The 15,932-nt window shown below is 36.0% G+C and overlaps 1 protein-coding gene across 1 annotated transcript in view; it reads left to right on the plus strand.

Moving 5' to 3' along the window:
* The first annotated feature begins 453 nt into the window (after positions 1 to 453).
* The window catches only part of LOC129725707 (prothoracicostatic peptide), a 95,406-nt gene continuing 79,927 nt past the window's right edge, over positions 454 to 15,932 (plus strand). Inside the window, exon 1 of the mRNA XM_055681803.1 lies at positions 454 to 755. The gene's annotated coding sequence lies outside the window, so the exon portion shown is untranslated. The remainder of the gene's footprint in view (positions 756 to 15,932) is intronic.

Raw genomic sequence — 15,932 nt, forward strand, 5'->3', positions numbered from 1 at the left:
GCATTCTACTACCCTATGCGTTTTAATAAAATCTTGCTCTCCTTACCGCTCATTATGAGTTAATGTTTGTCAACGGTATCAACTGAAGAAGAACCTTGCTTGTGACACTCATGCTCTGTATAAAAACTGGTTGTTAGTTTTGGGAAACCAGAATTATTGCATTCGCAGTTTACTATGCTTTACTTGGCATAAGGATTCTAATTGTTAGCACTTGACTGAAAGAATTCTTAATAATAAGAGCCGTTTCAAATTACACGCCGCTGTCCTTTCGTAAACCATATTGGACAAATAGTAATAAATCCCCATCCGAAGTATACGTCGACAATGCGCGTCGTGCTCCGCAAACTGTTCGCTTTTCCCCGATTCCCCCGGCAAGCTCTGAAAGACTTGCGCGGTTTTTTCATCTTTTGTATCACTCTATATAAAGTCACCAAAACACTGTATCTGGCTGCAGTAGTAAAGTTTCCGGTTACAGATGAAGTAGTCATCCAGAAAAAGTGGTCGGGAAGCTTTTACACGTATTGGGATTTTGCATCGCTTGTAAAGTGCAACCTTTTTGTAACCTGTTGGGTTACAAGTGAAGAACCAGTTGATCGTGACGTTACATGTGTGTGTGCTGTTAACGGCATTTATTTGTTCTACTGAGGCTGACGGCTGCCTGGTGTATTTGATTAGACGTTACACCGGAAATACGTACAGCAGCAGAGTTATAATTCAATATCCACGCTAGACAGTTTGTCGATTCGATTAAAAAGGTTGGTAAGCAATATCTTGCACATATCCGTTTTAGCACAGGTCTGTTTATCGTTGTTGTAGATTAGTAAATGTTGAGCGGTTGAAAAATCTGGCTACAGAAAATAATGAAGATTATGTATCGGGATTTGATCGAATGGCTGAGTTTCAGGACACGAACCTTATCATTTGTTTGAATGCCGTATAATATATCGTTGCATAAAACTTCCATCGATTTTCAATTTGAAATTTTAAACTAAAGAAACAATGAAAAGCTTAAAATCTTTTGGTATAATTAAATCATGTACATCTATCTCTGCGTAATTTCGTACAATGGTTTGGGGTAGGAATGGGTTCAATTCAATTTAATTTCCCTCCGGTTGCCCAAGTTAGGAATTATAATTTTAGGGTACATTTTCTCTGTCATGCAAGTTTAATGTATGAAAGTTAAACTACTATGATTTTATCTGAAATGTGCCGGATTTAAATGTTATAAAAGACAGATTTAGGGTAAGCTAAGTTCAGCCGAAGCTTGTATAAATCAGTTGTAATTAGAATATACATATATAGTCGATAGTAGAACTCAGTAGGTTTGGTAATAAACATGCACATTTTTTGGTAATGATACAAGAAAAGTGATCTTCTTTTGAAGCCACAGTGGACGTTTTAGAGTAAAAAAGAAGGAACAGCTCTCGAAAAATTTTCAAAAGATGAAAAGCAAATTTATTAACCAATATCAGAACCACTGTTTCATTTGTGCGAGATTTTAAACTTTGATGTTTTCCTCAATTCGGGAATATATGCATTTTGAAGTAAAATTTTTTGGCCAATATCCATTAGATCTTCTTCTTGAAAACTATTAGGTGCTCCCGTACCATCTGGCCGAATAGTCAATATTTTTAATAATTTGAATAAAACTTGATATTACTGTGACAATATTCGAAGGAATTTTCAAATCCATAGTTTCACTATAATTTATAATTTATTTTGCAGTATTTCAAATCAAACACGGAAAATATATTTATAGCGGTTTTTGTGAGAGCAGACGTATCTGCGCTATTGATCTTTAAGTTAAGGTTAGATATATCTTAGTAATGTGAGAAGAGAGAGGAACATTCACATTCGAGTGAAAACTGTGTGTCTCAGTTAACTGAATCGCATTTGTAGCGACTAAGCCTTTGTTACATAGATGTAACACTACTTGCTTGGTCACAGCAGAAGAAGTAATAGTCATCAATACTAGGTGATATGGAGATGGAAAAATGCAAACGAAGCTCTATTTTACATGTTTTGGTATAGCGAAGATATTTCGAACCAATCATATGCTAGATAGTCATCGATCTTTATTGAGTAGAAACAGTAGTTTGGGGGTGGACATCCTTTTGTCGTGCAGTTTTCGCAATTTTAGACATCTGGAAAAAGACGAACCAGGTTTTAGTGGTTTTGAAGGAACTTGCAGCCAGTTTCGCATCGTTGAGTGGCTATAGAAACAATTAATTCATGCCATAGTGATATTTTTCGACCAATCACAGCTGAAAATACAAAATGGACTTTCCTGTAACCGAACTGATATTCTGAGACCATAAAATGACCCAAGATGCCGTTTTAAGTGTTAAGATGGTGACTTTCGGTTTCTAGCAAACCTGAAATGGCCGAATAATGCCCAATATAAGTATTTCCGGAATCGAGATGTAGCCCAGAGACCGAAAATCAACTCCAGACCAGAGCCGTAGCTACAATGTTTTGCGCGAGAGGGGCAGAGAATTTTTATTTAATAAAACGTTATTTGTTTGTAGAGTAAGCAAAACCGTTATGTGCTCGACAAGAAAAAAGTACCTTTACGCGTCCAACGGAGTACCCGGGTACTCACAAATTAAAATTCTTATAACTTTTGCAGTTTGCCTCCTATTTCGATAGTTTTAGCACCAAAAGATTCAAAAGCTCATTTATTTTCAAACTAGCTGACTCGGCAAACTTCGTACCGGCGCCATGAGTTTTATTGACTGTTGTACTGCAAAAGCTAATATCTAAATGCTGCTTCAAAAACATAATCAAGTTATGTTTTAGCTCTGATTTCTTAATAGTTTTTTTTCAATCCAGCGCTCGTAAAATGCTTAGTTTTTATATGATTGAACATTATAAAGTACCTTTTAACTATAATAAAAGAATAATGAAAATAATAATATAAACAGTCATTGTTTTAAATATTATTAAGGAAATTCTAACGTATCTATTCAAATATTCAAAAGCTTGGCTTAATGCAAATAAAGTAATACCCTTTTGCCTGGCCATTCTTACTAAAACAGATTTTATTAAAAGCTGTGGAATTCTAGATAACTCAAGATCAAAATTTTGGGATATTCGAAACATGTGAAAATGGTCAAAGCGGTCCTAGCCACTAAATTCTATTCTATCTTCAGTGTTGCGAAGCCTTACATTTTCATTGACATGCCTACGCTGCTTTTCGTTCCGGTGTGCCCGAATATTCGCTAGCTGATTTGCATTCCGTGTACGACGGTCAATGCTGCTACGTTTCTTAATCGCAAAACACTTGCTACAACTCTATCTGAAGAAAAATCACTTCGACCACAGCAGAAATTTGTCGACATCAACTGGAAGATGTGTAGGAATCAGCTTGATCTTGTAGATTAGGAGACATTCCTTTTATAACATACCCTAAGCGCAGAGCCGGATTTACGGTTGTGGGGGCCCAGGGCCCAGTTTACAGTGTGGGCCCCGAAATAAAACAAAACCGTTTTTTATCGTACGAGATAAAAACATTTATTTGTTATTGAAAAGTTACCAAAAATTTGCTAGAATTTTTTCTTACGAGTTTTTTTTGCAGAGAACTTATTGATTGAATAATCAACATTCAACTCTTTCCTTGTACTCTCAACTTAACAATGCTAAGTTTGACAGCCTTTCATTCTTCATAGTCGTACGCAACCTATTTTCAATCAGTTTCATCTTCGAAAAAGACCTTTCTCCAGTTGCGTTCGAGATCATTAGGCTCAAATAAATCCTTAAATAAAATAATTTTTGCAAGGCACTAACGAGTTATCGTTTTTTTTTCTTCATGTACTCTTCTTTTTTGAGCTCCACTTTGATATACGCGGAATTTTGTAGCGATGGCTCATTTTGAACTGTAATAATAAATTCGGTTCTTGCTCACTATTTACTGCCAGATCCAACTGTCGAATGATCTGGACCAAAGGTGCCAGATGTTTTCGGAAGATGTCTGCAACTGCTCGAAATCCGGAAATTTTTTCTTGATATGGGTCATTCCATACGAAGTGACCACGGAAAAGAATAAACTTGTACACGACCATCACGGATTTGGCTCAAAGCTGGAGGAATTATTCATCTAGGTTCACTATGAAAAAATCCCAATTTTGGTGTCGATTGGAATACCCCCCGCTCTGTGGGGCCCCCCTCTTTGTGACAAAGTCAGGCAATTTTTGTTCGACATTCCGTTTTTCTTTTTCTTACAATTCATAGATGTAGGACGTCCGCAAAATACTGATAGATGATTTTTAAAGAAAATAAACCAAGGAATCCAAACAAAATATATTTTTGACTGGAAGTGTTGCCAGATAGATTATTTTTGTATTTGAAAACTAAATTTACATTTTTCGGCAAATGCAGCCATTTTTATTTTAAATTTGATAATTTCATCGTGTTCCTTGGGAAATTTCACGTAAGAAACAACTATCATTCCGAGGTAATATGAGCCAATCTTGAGATATAACATTTTTACGAAAATAGTTGTAATTTTCGTAATTAATTTATTTTATAGTTTATAGCCGTAAGACACCCGAAAAATAGTGATAGGTGAATTTTGAAGAAAATAAACCAAGGAATCCAGAAAAAATATTATTTTGGATCGGATATGTTGCCAGATAGATTATTTTTCTATTTTAAAACTAAATTTGCATTTTTCGGCAAATGTAGCTGAGTTTATTTTAAAATTGAAGGTTTCATCGTGTTTCTCGGAAAATTTTACGTAAGAAACACTTATCACCCCGTGGTAATATGAGCCAATCTCGAGATATACAAAAATGGTTTTAAATTTCGTAATTAGTTTTTCGTGGGGTCCCACAGAGCGGGTATTCCAATCGACACCAAAATTGGGATTTTTTCATAGTGAACCTAGATGAATAATTCCCCCAGTTTTGAGCCAAATTCGTGATGGTCGTGTCCAAGTGGCATGTACACTTCGTATGGAATGACCCATATCTAAAAAAAACTACCGCAATTTGAAAAAAAAAAATGCGATCCACAGGCAAAATTTGCACACAATTTGCGAAAGACTGCGCAAATATAGGGCTACGCTGGCAATAATCTACAGAAACTAGGAACTAGGAAACTAGGAAAAAACTACACACATCTGCAAGTCAATAAAATCTGCACACGGACTCTGAAAATCTGCATTTTGCAACGCAAATCTGGTATCCCTGATTCGGACAAGTAAACTTATTTTTGGAATCAACAGCAATGCATTAAAAAAAATTGAGGATTTTTTTCTTTCCTGCTTGATCTCCCAAGCGCGCTGGTTCGATTCAAATGGTGTGTTAATGTGTGGTGAACTCTTATGGATGTAGTTGTGATCAGTGCTGAAAAAAATCGCCACCTAGTACTCAAACAGACTGATATCAAGGCAACCTTTACGTCAAATATCTCTTCTATACACAAAAATAAATTGTAACATGACAACGGTCTCTAGACAGATCAAACTATTGATTTTAGATAAACACATTTGTTGGTATTCATTCCTTAGTCAAGGTTCACTGTCGTTTGTATGATGTCGAAACTGAAAATCATTTTCACCTTCACGGAACTGAAATTGAATACTACTGTTCGTAACATGTACTGAATGTTAGAATTGCGTTGAACTTAGATGCAATAGGCAATGTCAACTTCTAGATAGACATTCATAGATAAATAAATCATAAATAGACAACTGAATAAAAACAAATAAATATTAGTGACTGAATGCATGCATTATTATGGTTATTAAATGATGTTTTCAAGAACAATGTTTTCTGCACTGGTTTATCCCGAAGAGCAAAGCAAAGTTTAAATACTAACATTCCACTGTTACATGTTTTGGTATAGCGAAGATATTTCGAACCAATCATATGCTAGATAGTCATCGATCTTTATTGAGTAGAAACAGTAGTTTGGGGGTGGACATCCTTTTGTCGTGCAGTTTTCGCAATTTTAGACATCTGGAAAAAGACGAACCAGGTTTTAGTGGTTTTGAAGGAACTTGCAGCCAGTTTCGCATCATTGAGTGGCTATAGAAACAATTAATTCATGCCATAGTGATATTTTTCGACCAATCACAGCTGAAAATACAAAATGGACTTTCCTGTAACCGAACTGATATTCTGAGACCATAAAATGACCCAAGATGCCGTTTTAAGTGTTAAGATGGTGACTTTCGGTTTCTAGCAAACCTGAAATGGCCGAATAATGCCCAATATAAGTATTTCCGGAATCGAGATGTAGCCCAGAGACCGAAAATCAACTCCAGACCAGAGCCGTAGCTACAATGTTTTGCGCGAGAGGGGCAGAGAATTTTTATTTAATAAAACGTTATTTGTTTGTAGAGTAAGCAAAACCGTTATGTGCTCGACAAGAAAAAAGTACCTTTACGCGTCCAACGGAGTACCCGGGTACTCACAAATTAAAATTCTTATAACTTTTGCAGTTTGCCTCCTATTTCGATAGTTTTAGCACCAAAAGATTCAAAAGCTCATTTATTTTCAAACTAGCTGACTCGGCAAACTTCGTACCGGCGCCATGAGTTTTATTGACTGTTGTACTGCAAAAGCTAATATCTAACTGCTGCTTCAAAAACATAATCAAGATATGTTTTAGCTCTGATTTCTTAATAGTTTTTTTTCAATCCAGCGCTCGTAAAATGCTTGGTTTTTATATGATTGAACATTATAAAGTACCTTTTAACTATAATAAAAGAATAATGAAAATAATAATATAAACAGTCATTGTTTTAAATATTATTAAGGAAATTCTAACGTATCTATTCAAATATTCAAAAGCTTGGCTTAATGCAAATAAAGTAATACCCTTTTGCCTGGCCATTCTTACTAAAACAGATTTTATTAAAAGCTGTGGAATTCTAGATTACTCAAGATCAAAATTTTGAGATATTCGAAACATGTGAAAATGGTCAAAGCGGTCCTAGCCACTAAATTCTATTCTATCTTCAGTGTTGCGAAGCCTTACATTTTCATTGACATGCCTACGCTGCTTTTCGTTCCGGTGTGCCCGAATATTCGCTAGCTGATTTGCATTCCGTGTACGACGGTCAATGCTGCTACGTTTCTTAATCGCAAAACACTTGCTACAACTCTATCTGAAGAAAAATCACTTCGACCACAGCAGAAATTTGTCGACATCAACTGGAAGATGTGTAGGAATCAGCTTGATCTTGTAGATTAGGAGACATTCCTTTTATAACATACCCTAAGCGCAGAGCCGGATTTACGGTTGTGGGGGCCCAGGGCCCAGTTTACAGTGTGGGCCCCGAAATAAAACAAAACCGTTTTTTATCGTACGAGATAAAAACATTTATTTGTTATTGAAAAGTTACCAAAAATTTGCTAGAATTTTTTCTTACGAGTTTTTTTTGCAGAGAACTTATTGATTGAATAATCAACATTCAACTCTTTCCTTGTACTCTCAACTTAACAATGCTAAGTTTGACAGCCTTTCATTCTTCATAGTCGTACGCAACCTATTTTCAATCAGTTTCATCTTCGAAAAAGACCTTTCTCCAGTTGCGTTCGAGATCATTAGGCTCAAATAAATCCTTAAATAAAATAATTTTTGCAAGGCAATAACGAGTTATCGTTTTTTTTTCTTCATGTACTCTTCTTTTTTGAGCTCCACTTTGATATACGCGGAATTTTGTAGCGATGGCTCATTTTGAACTGTAATAATAAATTCGGTTCTTGCTCACTATTTACTGCCAGATCCAACTGTCGAATGATCTGGACCAAAGGTGCCAGATGTTTTCGGAAGATGTCTGCAACTGCTCGAAATCCGGAAATTTTTTTCTTGATATGGGTCATTCCATACGAAGTGACCACGGAAAAGAATAAACTTGTACACGACCATCACGGATTTGGCTCAAAGCTGGAGGAATTATTCATCTAGGTTCACTATGAAAAAATCCCAATTTTGGTGTCGATTGGAATACCCCGTTCTGTGGGGCCCCCCTCTTTGTGACAAAGTCAGGCAATTTTTGTTCGACATTCCGTTTTTCTTTTTCTTACAATTCATAGATGTAGGACGTCCGCAAAATACTGATAGATGATTTTTAAAGAAAATAAACCAAGGAATCCAAACAAAATATATTTTTGACTGGAAGTGTTGCCAGATAGATTATTTTTGTATTTGAAAACTAAATTTACATTTTTCGGCAAATGCAGCCATTTTTATTTTAAATTTGATAATTTCATCGTGTTCCTTGGGAAATTTCACGTAAGAAACAACTATCATTCCGAGGTAATATGAGCCAATCTTGAGATATAACATTTTTACGAAAATAGTTGTAATTTTCGTAATTAATTTATTTTATAGTTTATAGCCGTAAGACACCCGAAAAATAGTGATAGGTGAATTTTGAAGAAAATAAACCAAGGAATCCAGAAAAAATATTATTTTGGAGCGGATATGTTGCCAGATAGATTATTTTTCTATTTTAAAACTAAATTTGCATTTTTCGGCAAATGTAGCTGAGTTTATTTTAAAATTGAAGGTTTCATCGTGTTTCTCGGAAAATTTTACGTAAGAAACACTTATCACCCCGTGGTAATATGAGCCAATCTCGAGATATACAAAAATGGTTTTAAATTTCGTAATTAGTTTTTCGTGGGGTCCCACAGAGCGGGGGGTATTCCAATCGACACCAAAATTGGGATTTTTTCATAGTGAACCTAGATGAATAATTCCCCCAGCTTTGAGCCAAATTCGTGATGGTCGTGTCCAAGTGGCATGTACACTTCGTATGGAATGACCCATATCTAAAAAAAACTACCGCAATTTAAAAAAAAAAATGCGATCCACAGGCAAAATTTGCACACAATTTGCGAAAGACTGCGCAAATATAAGGCTACGCTGGCAATAATCTACAGAAACTAGGAACTAGGAAACTAGGAAAAAACTACACACATCTGCAAGTCAATAAAATCGCCACCTAGTACTCAAACAGACTGATATCAAGGCAACCTTTACGTCAAATATCTCTTCTATACACAAAAATAAATTGTAACATGACAACGGTCTCTAGACAGATCAAACTATTGATTTTAGATAAACACATTTGTTGGTATTCATTCCTTAGTCAAGGTTCACTGTCGTTTGTATGATGTCGAAACTGAAAATCATTTTCACCTTCACGGAACTGAAATTGAATACTACTGTTCGTAACATGTACTGAATGTTAGAATTGCGTTGAACTTAGATGCAATAGGCAATGTCAACTTCTAGATAGACATTCATAGATAAATAAATCATAAATAGACAACTGAATAAAAACAAATAAATATTAGTGACTGAATGCATGCATTATTATGGTTATTAAATGATGTTTTCAAGAACAATGTTTTCTGCACTGGTTTATCCCGAAGAGCAAAGCAAAGTTTAAATACTAACATTCCACTGTCGGAACTTGACCTTTTTTTTTTGATAAAGACTTTGCAATCAACCGTTATATATACAAGACAATTTACAAGGCTAGTGCTGATCCTACTGACAGTCTCTCCTGCAACGGGATTCGCGCGTATGATCTGCAAACGACCAGTGGTGGTGGGCACCGCTAACCGGAAAATTTAGCTCGATAATCGCTAAACGCTAAACGCTAAACCCACATTAGCGGAACTTTCGCCTATCGCTAATCGCTAACTTTTTAATATGTAAATGGTCATATCGCTATACTTTTTGCTCGTGTTTTGTAAGATTTGGACCACTTTGATCTTTTTTGGTAAAACAAACAAAAACAATTACTTTTTAAAGCTATTTACAATAAGAGGTTCACGAAACGGTATTCATACTTGATTTTGTAAAAACAAGAATAACAAAAGTTATTTAGCTTGCATTAAAAATAGATACTCTTAGGAATGTCTTCATAAAAATTCAATTATTATCTGAATCGAAAAAGTAGAACCAAAGTTGTCATAATTTCAAGCGCATTGCAATTTACAAAAGTTCTTGGTGTGCCGAAAATTAAAAATCTAGACCTTGAGCTTGTTCTTCAAAATGCTCATGTGGCTTGTACGATAACTGGAACTCCATTCTAGGGTAAAAAGACTGACGAAAGTAACTTTCGCAGTAATGTATGTTCATCTTTCGAAGCAATTTACGCACGCCATCAGCAATTCACAGTTTTTCTAAATATTTCTATTGTCGCTTCTCTACAAAATTTAGCGAATTAGCGATTAGCGTTTTGAAGGCCAAAATTTTAGCGACGCTAACAGTTTCGCTAACCAGCTCAAAAATTGGCGAAATCGCAAAACCGCTAACTGAATTTTAGCGTCGCTAATTAGCGATTAGCGAATTAGCGGAATGGTGCCCACCACTGCAAACGACTATCTTACATCTGCTCTAAACATATTAAAGCACAGCAGCGATCATACCATTACAAATTATATTACAGTTGAATCCCTCTAAAACGACATTTTCTATGACGACAAATCTCGCTATAGCGACATTCTGAAAGGCCCCTCATTTTTATAATAAAATTCTTCGTTTTATTGCGACATTCCGCTATAACGACCTTTCTCTATAACGACATACCAAAACTCATACTTGTCATTCTTTATTGCGACAATAGTACAGTCAAATCTCTCTATAACGACATTGCTAAATCTATAACGAAACTCTCAACGGTACCTTTTGTTCTACATATACAAGAATTCTTCGTAATATTGCGACATTTCGCTATAACGATAGTCCCTTACGATGTTGCTATAAAGGGTTTTGACTGTATTTGTTGAAATACATCAACTAAGTCATTACGTTATTTTTTATAAATGATATTTCTTATTTAAGTTTTACCTTATATCACAATTACAAGTCTGAATGCGACTCAATTTATTGAACACCATTCGTATTAAAAAATTTTCAGGCTGCCTTTCAATATTAGATATGCATGCATCGAAAACTTGGACAATTTTCTTTCGATATTTACAGCAAATAACATTTTGTTTATCAGTTGAGTCGTTCTGATTATTATTTTAGTAATGTGTGTCAGGTGCTAATATACTTTTGGAGCTATTCACTAGATAATATTGCATAATTTTCATATAATTTAAAAATTCTTTCTCATATAGAAACACACATAACATGGAACGGTGGACTGGTTTGGATAGATTATCTGAAAAATAAAAAAACAGGAAGAGTGGAGAAAATTAGTGATTTCTCAAACAATTGAGATTGTTTATTATCACTTACTCAGTAACAACTTTGTCCTTACAACCGTGCGTTTGTAGGATCCGTTCGAACACCTCCCGATTCAGCTTCGCCAGATGTTTTCCAGCGTTTCTTTTACATTATGTCCTGTAACGTACGCTTTCTAAACACAGGGGTTTTGATGTTAAAGCACTTTTTTGCAACGTTCAAAACTTGTAACCAGTAAACATACCTGCACTACGCCTTCTTGTTCTGATGTCACCATTATCACAAGAAAAGCTTCCGCTATCAATACTCATTTTAGTTTTTTTTTTGAAACGGAATAAATATTTTTTAAAAACAATTCGAAAAACGTCAGCACCGCAAAGCGAAATTGATTTTTTTTTATCTTTGAATTTCATTTTCGCGGTTGCTACGTTTGAATTGTTATCAAACTCAATTGATAATTTTAACCACTGGTTGTGATATTGGCGCTCGCGAAAAAATAACACTGAAGGACAGTTTCAGATTGAAATGGTCTGTTCAAATATTTTTTGCTGTAAATTGAACTTTTGATTGAATCTCATTTTTGAAAGAGAAAAGAACTTTTTCTCGTTTTGTGAGGGCCTCAAAAATGTGGGGGCCCGGGCCCCCCTTAAATTCGGCTCTGCCTAAGCGGCACTTTCTTCACGAAGCACTCCCACCGCAGGCGGCAGAAAATTATTCGGAACCAATTGAAACCAACATGAACACTTCTTAGAGTTCCTTCAAAAAACACGTACCGACAGTGTCCTCTTTTTTTTCAAAAACACCCGATCAGAAATAAAAAACAAAAATGTAACAGAAGTTGTTAGTTTGTTACGGGAAAAACCTTACAGGCTGTGTTTTCAATTTGGTCCCGTTAGGTGTTAAAATAACAGAAATTATAACAGAAATGATTCTACTAGTATCAAACACATATCAGAATTTTTTACTAATATATCAGCTTTCTAACAAAATAAGATAGTATACAGAACAATATAATAACAAACATTGTTAGAAACGATAGGTTTTGATAAAAACGAAAAGTTAGTTAGACTTGTTTCAGAACTACTTCATTGCACGTTTTGTTATTCAGATTCAATTTTGCAATCAAAATTATATGGAAAAAAATAAAATTGTATCAAAATATGTTATTTGTATCTCACGTTGATAGAATTTTGTAATTTTTTAGTTATGCTCTTCTGAGCGGGGAGTCACTGCACAAATTCACAGGCTTTGAATATCCGGGCTTTGGGCATTAGCGAATATCACGCAATTGCGAGGCGCGAGGGTACATACAGACGTTTGAAATTAAATGGCAAATTGGTCGGTAATATCTGGATACATGGAACTTCGAAATTTTCGCTTTAGTGACCTTATTACTTCATTTGTTATGAGGCAGATCCGCTGCTTCAGCACAGTGCAATTGGAACTCCGCAACACTATAGTTTTCAATTCAACATTCAACGATGAATTGTAAATCCAGAGATTTGTAGAATGCAACAGTACCTATTTAACGAAACATGAACAAAAATCAATGTTTTTTGAGGAGTAAATACTACACGTTCATTTTACCGGCTAACAGAATCATTGCAGCATGAGCAAATATGACCTAAGTCAATGTGCATATTAGAAAAAATTGAACAAATTGATTGAGGTCGACCAATGATAGCATATGCATATATAGCATATGTAGTGTTATTCTTATTCTATCTTTACTTTGAACTGATGCATAAGACGATTATTTGCAACTTTGCTCAAATAAGCCAGGAATTTGATTTACATTATCAAGCATATGCCCTTAAATAAAATCAAAGTCACGTTGAGAGTTTTCACATGCATGTCGAGTTTGTTGCTACCACGCTATAGCTCTTTTGCACTAAATTTATTCAGTTTTGGCTTTCGAGCTACACCAAAACTACACCTTTTCTGTACCACTGTAAAATGTGTTGTAGGCAGCGAAAACGAATATCACATTTATGTGAATCATTAACAGGTGCTTGTTTACTCAACAACGACGCCTCGATAACGACGCACAGTGGCGGGTCTCCGAACAAAAGTCGGACAAAACCCAAAATGTTCATTTAAAAAGCAGAAAAATCCATATAAGGTTGATTTTTTTATGAAAAATTCAATTTTGGTATCAAAAATTCAAAAAGTTGGAAAAATATCTCCCTAAAGGGCAATTAAAATTTTCTTATGGCTAAAATTACGTCGTAGTGTTTTAATGTATATCATTACTCATTTATATTCCCATCTTTTGTTATGTTTGAGGATTCAGTTGTCATCAGCGAAACTGAGAATAGTATATATAATATAAAATATTTAATAATAATGAATTATTTCAAAATTATAATTTAAAATTTTAATTATAAATATAATTTAAATAAGTACGGTGTCAGTATAGTTAGTTTCTGGCGAAGCGAATATAGGAAACCAGTATAAACTATCAAAATGTGAACTAGCCGATTGTGTGCCAAATTTCGCAGTTGGAAAACTGGGATCATGTAGTATTGAAATAGATATCATTTTTGGCTCAAATAATACATCGCATTAATTTAGAAAACAAAATGTTAAATACGTTAAACTAAAATAAGCGAGTAGAAAACAAAGAAATATTCATTCGTATAAAATCAATGTTGTGTGTAATTAGCTGTCTTAAAAAAAAATCCACTGCCATTAATTAACTGTTCTGTCTTTTTTTCACGCTATTTTATTTTAAGAGAAATGTGCATTCTAAACAAATTATACAGTATATTATATGTTGGTATATGCAAAATGGTCCCATTTTAATAGATTTAAAAAACTTGAGTCTAAAGCAGGTATTAGACGAAGCAAATATTTGCTATTTTTGGTACGAATATTATTTGCGCAAAATAAAATCCGTACCAAAAATAGCAAATATTTGCTTCGTGTAATACCCGCTTAAGTAAAAATTTGTCGTTTAACATGGTCAAAAGGGGTTATGCCAGTTTTATGTGTTTTCATACTAGTAAAAATACAGTGTCTATATACGTTAGTGCATAATTCGTGACGTGTCACCATCGTATTATAGTAATCAGGGATACCAGATATGCAAATTTATCTGAAAATGAAGAATTTTATAGTCCGTGTGCAGACTTTTATTGATTTGTCGATATTTGCTGTTTTTTCAGAGAGCAGATTTCATATTGAATTTAAATTTAATATTGAACATTGAAATTAAATTTCATAATAAATTTTCGGAGAAGAATCAAATGGAAATATCACCTATTCTCAATATTTGAAAAAAAAAAAACCATTCCGCGTCGAACACTCGACAGAAACGGACGTGCAAAGTGGTCGTTCTATTACAATCCGGTCCGTGTGTACGAATAGCCAAACAAAAGAGTGTATTATTCGCGCTATAGGCCAACTAGATTGTGAGTTGTGTCGCTACGTTCTGTACCCGGCTCGCAACTTTGGCTGTATTGGTGCAAAATACCAGCTACAGTTTTGATCTGTGCACAGTGAATAGATCTTTCTAATTCAAGGCCATCATTTGACAGTCGAGTCGTGTCGCTGTGCTGAGTGATCTCACACCCGGCTCACTGCTGGTGGCTGTATTGGTGCTGCTGTACTGGTGCTGCTGGCTGCTTTGGGTGCAGCTTCGAACGATCGGACAACCACTGCTGGAAGGAAGAAGTAAATAGGTACGTGTTCTTGTCGGCGCTAGTGCGCTAGTGCACTACATTTAGCGCGATGGATATAGATCCCTCGCCTCCCGTGCCACCATCCCCGAGCCCCCCTGACCCTGACCCTTCTGTTACCCCCTCCCCTGTTCATTCTCCAGTCCCCCCTCGCCCCAGGCTTTACCCGGACGGATCTCAACAGGGCAGCTATACTGTTTATTTTTGTCCAAAGGCAGGAATGAATTCAAAGCGATTAAACATACTGCAAATTTCGAAAGACCTGACGAAGGGGTACAAGGCCGTGACCGAAATTTCCAAGGTCCGACCTAACAAGCTCCGTGTCGTGCTCAGTGATCTGACACAGGCCAATGCTATCGCTTGCTCTGAGCTCTTCACACGCGAGTATCGCGTTTACATACCCGCACGAGACGTGGAGATCGACGGTGTCATAACCGATTCGAGTCTGTCTGTCTAGTGTATCCTAAAAAGCGCAACCGGTTGCTTCAAAAATACCGAAACACAGGCGAAGATTTTGGATTGTAAGCAATTGCGGTCCATGTCTCTCGTCGGCGGTAAAAAAGTTTACACTCCGTCAGACTCGTTTCGCGTTACGTTTGCCGGATCTGCCCTCCCTAGCCACGTCTCGATCGACCGGGTTCGTCTGCCTGTGCGATTGTATGTACCCCGTGTTATGAATTGCACCAATTGCAAGCAGTTAGGCCACACAGCCGCCTACTGCTGCAATAAGGCACGATGTAGCAAGTGTGGGGAGACTCATGCGGAAGATTCTTGCAGTGTTAATGCTGAAAAATGTATTCACTGTGGGGAAAACCAGCATGAGCTCTCCACATGCCCGGTGTACATGCAGCGCAGAGATAAAATCAAGCGATCACTTAAGGAGCGTTCAAAGCGTTCTTATGCTGAGATGTTGAAGAAGACCGTGACCACTTCTGCCATAACATCGAACCCCTTTGATCTGTTGTCCTCTGATGAAACCGATTCTGACGATTCATCAGCGGGAACATCTTATGCCAATCCTGGGGAGTCTAGGAAGAGGAAAAATGTTTCTTCTCCTAAACTTCCCCGTAAAGGTCCTAAGATTTCCCAAAG

Source organism: Wyeomyia smithii, chromosome 1, assembly GCF_029784165.1.
Source record: "Wyeomyia smithii strain HCP4-BCI-WySm-NY-G18 chromosome 1, ASM2978416v1, whole genome shotgun sequence".
Classification (NCBI taxonomy): Eukaryota; Metazoa; Arthropoda; class Insecta; order Diptera; family Culicidae; genus Wyeomyia; species Wyeomyia smithii.